A 5,546-nucleotide genomic window follows, 5' to 3' on the forward strand; every position below is an offset into this window, starting at 1 on the left:
GTCGATGTTTATGTACTTCATGTCTATGACTACAAAATCTTCTCCAAGCTAGATGTATTTCACTTAGTTTTGATTCAGATACTTTGTATAACTTTGAGTTCTTGTTTTATGGTGGCTTAATATCAAATAAGGACAAGCTAGAAAACTAGCATTTCTCAAAAAATACTGCAAGAGAATCCTTCTTCTTGTCACTCCTCCTGTGATTTAGGGAAGAAAGTTTATTTAAGGCACAAGTCATGTGCAGTCATGCAGCAGCCTGAGAGAAGTTGGGTAGTTTCTCCAAAAATTGTTTGTCTTAGGGATATGTGTTTCATTTTTATAATGCCTATTGTGAGGATTTAGACTTGAGGAGGGTTGGAGGGATGGGTAAAGTTCCTTCAGTGGATAAAGATTCTTCTGTTTCTAAATTTCTCATTTGTGTTAGAATTAAACGAAAATATTGCCAAGGAATAAGATTTAAAAAAGAGTTTGGTTAGTCTTTAAGGTGACATCCTGTCACCTTTCCTTCTGTGACTGCATTTGGTGGCACTGGATCTTATTACGACGTTGGCTCTCCTGGAAGCTGTTTCCCACCTTGCCTCCATATCCCCTCTGCCTCCGGAGACACATCTCTCTCCTATTAGAAGAATCATACATAATTGTTAAGAATAAGTGTCAAAGAAAGGATTGACCACATATTTTATGTCCTAGCCACGGCACGAGGGCTCTCATTTCTCCAAATTCAAGTATATTGTAGGGGTTTATTGAAAGCTCTTCCCATAATGTCCTGCAACACTGCACTACTCTCTCAGGAAGGGGAATTGTGCGTTTTCTCCTGTGCCTATTAGATTTGCCTCAGATTGAGTTATCTGGAGCATGTGGTGGGCATTATTCCTAAAGGTCAGCCTTTTAGAAATTTTCTTGGTTCCCCCCATCTTATTTATTCTTAGTTGTTTTGATCAATTTCTTTTATGTCATCTATGACACCACAGTCCTTCCCAGAATTCCCTACTGCATGCTTTTTCATCTTTAAAATATTTATGAAGACTGCTAAGACACCTCTGGGAAAACAAGCAAGCCTGGAGGAGAGGGACTGGCAAGTTGCCTTACTCAGCATCTGGCGATAGCAGCCAGCTGGGACCTACACTGCTCTGGCAAAGAACACACTGATGCACAGTCCAGAAAACTAAGAGTGCAGTGGCTTCCTCAGCTTGGACCAAGGGCAGTTGGCCAGAATACCCATGCTGCCGTGGTGTTTTGAGGACTAGAAGGCAGAATATGTGTTTCACCTGAAACAGGCCTGCTTATCGTGTTACCACACAGCAAAACTGCAAGAGCAGGAAATAGAGAGATCAATAAATAAATAAAACAAACCAAACTTAGGGAAGTGTAGTAAACCTTGAACAAAGTAATTGTGAAGCTGCAGAAGCAGCCCAGAGCTGTTGACTGAGGTCCCTAATCATTTACCTTTTACCATAATCACCTTTGGGATTTATTATCTGTGATAATGAATCAGCAGAGCTGGCTAAGGCGGCCACTTGTGGGGTGGATGAGATTCATCCCAGAGCTTCACAAGGAGGTGCACTCATTCACAGAGTGGGAGCGATCTTCCCACAATTAAAAATAATAGACATTCAAGAATTAGGGAATTATTCCTGCAAGTCTTAGAATAGAGCAACTAACTAGTTGACATTACTAAAAAATAAACCAACAAAAACACTGAGAAAAGCATATACAATCTATTTATCTTCCTGAGGAATATATCTTTTTAGCCCTGGAAACAGTGACAGAAAGTTCCAAAGTGAAATCATTAGAATTTTAGCTTTTGCTAAAGCTCAGATTTTATGCAGCTCTGCATAAAATTCCAGTGCATATATACAGTCTATTTGAGTACTTTTTGCCATGACATTAGCCAATGCAATAGACATTGCCATAAGGGAAATAGAGTGCAAAATGATCTTGGTTTTCCTATGCAAAGTAAACTATAAAATTAAATTATTATTGTTGAACCTTTTTTGTAGTTTATTCACTTGAATGTAGTTATTAATTTTCTTAATTTATTTCTAAACACTGATAAATATTTATTAAGTATTTACTCTAAGAACTCTCTTAGGAATTTGGGATATAGTATAAAATAAAAAAATGTTATCGTAGATGAAAGTAACTTCCATAAGCTAGTAATTACAAGAAAATGGAGTGACTAGCTACCGCAGGCTTTTAAGGGAGGGCTGATGGAGATGACATGGGGACTGGTGTAGTGAATTCTTGCGACAGAGAGTACTCAGCGAAAGCCCCGCTTCCTGGGAACTTCTCCTGCAAAAGTCTGTGTGAAGCAGCTATACTATGGCAGGATGATGGACCGGCCATGGCAGGAAGATGACCAGGGCAGAAGCAAACAGACCCCCAACACTTGGAAAGTTACATGGGCCCAGTGGACTTCTAAGAAAGCCATTTTTATAGCATCTACCCTGGAGGGATACTTACTGATAGTACGAAGAAGCTATTCATGTATCATGAAGAGCAGAAGCTGGTGCAAAGGTTGTAGGGAGTTCAAAAAAGATCAAGCAGTCATTTCTTTACCTGCATCAGAGAATTGTGCTGTGCTGAGGCAGCTGCAGAACTGCCAGAGAGTTCACACATCTGTGCTCAATGAAAAACCAGATTTGAACCTCAGGGACACAGTGTGAGTCAAAGAAAAGCAAGACACAGAAGACTACGTTCATATGAGTCCTTACGATGAAGTTCAGAATCAAGTAAAACTAAACAACATATTATCGATACACATATATGATAACTCTTTAAAAAAAGAAAAGCAAAACAATGGAAAGCATAGTATTGAATACAGCACTCCGCTCTAACAGAGAGGCAAGAAGCAAAATAGAAAAGAGCCACAATAGAGAGAAGTTAATTAGTATCACTGTTTAGTTGTGGGGATTGAGTAGTGAGTTAGAAAATATTCCTTTAAAGAGTAAAAATAAATAAATAAAAAGACTCTTGCATGGGCCAATTTTCACAGTATTTCATAAACTGAGGACTATGATTAACCTATTTCTGTTCACCAGATACCCATACTTTACAAAGGAAAAAGAGTGAGCCACACCATAGCGACTGTTCTCCGCCACCATATTATTTTATTATTTACAGTTGCCAGTTAATATCTGACCTGCTAGAGCAGTGTTAGGAAACTCTTACCATCCAGGTCCTTTGTAAGTTGAGCCTGTGCAATGAGACATTCAAGCCATGCTGTCCTCTGGTTTCCCCTTCAATCTGCTTTTGCTCTCAGCTCTTGCTACCCCAAACATAGGGCTGTACATAAAATATACTTGTTTTCACTTACTTGCCTTCTATTAATTTTAGAATAGTGAATTTTAGAATTCACTTAGTGAATCATAGAAGTTGAATGACTCTCCCTTCAAACTAATCTTGCCAACTCTTAAGTCTTCCAGAGAGTGCGTAAAAACCCTTCCCTAGTTTCCAGGATGACAAGGATGTCTTTAAATCTCTTTGATCATTCATATTCATATTTTGGAAGGTGGAGCAAGTTACTAAGGCTAAATGAGCCATATTGGTAGCAGAAGTCACCTCAGCGCAATTTTATTAATTTTAACGTTTTCTTTTTTATAAAGGTTTAATTTAATGGATGCAAGAACTAATCGATTGCTATTAAATTCTCCTAGAAAAAGTAAAAACATGTCCCTATGAGTAAGTCTATTTTTGAGAGGCTTTAAAGAGGCTTTAAATCCAAAACTATCAAATACTCCTTTGATATTATTGTTGTTGTCCTGTAAATTATGGAGAGTTACCTGGCTCCCCATGAGTTTTTCTCCAATTCCATACTCTGCTTTGAAGCATTCAGGGGAAGTAGTATGGTCATTCTGTTCTCCTGTTTCAATTCAATTTGAATTGTGTTACTAATGTATGAGAAAATCCTAAAATTACACTCACTGGGGCCTTCAGTCTCTGTTTTTCTCTGGCTGGAACGCATGTCTCCTACCTATCTACTTGCTTCCCTTCCTCTCCTGTTCCAATCTGTGATCTGCTTTCACCTTTTCAGTGGAAGTTACCTTGGTCTCCCTATTCAATACCATAAATTTCCTCCTGCTTCCAAGACTCACAATATCCCTAACCCTTCATGAGTTTTTCTTTGGCCAAAGAGCTTAATCACTTTCTGACATACTGTATTATTTATTTATTTTTCTATTTGTTTGTATTTTATGACACCTTCTGCTAGAATATACCAACCAAGCAAGTGGAGATCTCTGGTCTTTTATTCACAGATATATCCCCAGCTCTTAGAGATATGCTTGGCCTCTAATGAGAACTTAATAAATTGGAGTGGAGTAAGTACATGAAGTTAGCAAATATTCACGGCCTCTTTCCAAATTTCTAGTGATGTGTTTTTCTTTTTAATATTTTATTGTGAACACTCATTTTGATAGAACTCTGGAGTAAAAATAAAATAATCTCAATAGAAAAATTTTTATGAGCATTTTTGTGAAATGAATTGGCATTGCCATCTTACCAAACTGCCTCATAATTTTATTATCCCAAAGCAGACTTAAATAATCCACATGCCTATGTACCTTCTTTTTCAAGGTAGTCATACAAGTAAAGCAAATTAAATGCCAGAATAGGAGATTATCTTGTTAGTAGAGAAACAGAAAGTGACGTAATTTGGGTGATTTTAATTGCCTAGGGCACCAAATAACAGTAGCCTGATGCATCTAAGTTTCCTCAAAATGAGAGACACAGATAAGTATTTGTGCTGGTTCACCAAGTAAACTTCTGAGAGACAGAATAACGCAAATATACTATTATATTTCTATTGTTTGGACCTTGCTTTGCAACTTTCTTGCAGACCATCACTTTGTTATCACAAAACTTTGCTTAATAAAGATGACATTGTCGTGATGAATTGTAGGGTATGCAGAGTGTATGCGCTTGATTAAACCTTTAGTATTTTCTCAAGTCTCGGGTAGTAGGCCTCCTCATGGATTATGTACTTTCTGCAGCAGGATGAGCTAATCCATGGCATTTGCATTCACACTAATTTCATTTTTAGAGAGGAATCTTAAATTTCATTTGGGAAAGACACCATTGCATTAATATTCCAATAACATTTAGCTACATTAAGGGGCTGATTTGAAGGTCAGATCATGTAAGTGTAAATAAGTGCTCTAAAAAATTGTCATCTAAAACTAAGAAGGCATTTTTATTTTTGTTTAGTACCATCCTCATCTTCTCTGAGAGAAAGTTTACGCCCCCAATATTAATTAGCAGCTGCTTTGTGATCTCAATTTGTTTGGCTACATCAAATTCCATGCTATCTATTTCAGTATCTTCAGTAAATAAAATTAAATTATAAGATTTATCAGGTGGAGCAAATTGTTACATTTAAACAGTAAGAAATACTTTGTACTAAGTAAGAGCTTATCTTCCAAAAACATCTATGTATGATATTAAGCTAATATTTTCCTGAGCAGACCAATTAACATTAAGAGTTCTTAAATTTTCACTTTCTTGAGACCCGAGAGCTGTCCAAACTATTTTTAATTCCTATTTACCGA

This window comes from Otolemur garnettii, unplaced genomic scaffold (genome assembly GCF_000181295.1).
Source record: "Otolemur garnettii isolate 467f Iridium unplaced genomic scaffold, OtoGar3 scaffold00014, whole genome shotgun sequence".
Taxonomy (NCBI): Eukaryota; Metazoa; Chordata; class Mammalia; order Primates; family Galagidae; genus Otolemur; species Otolemur garnettii.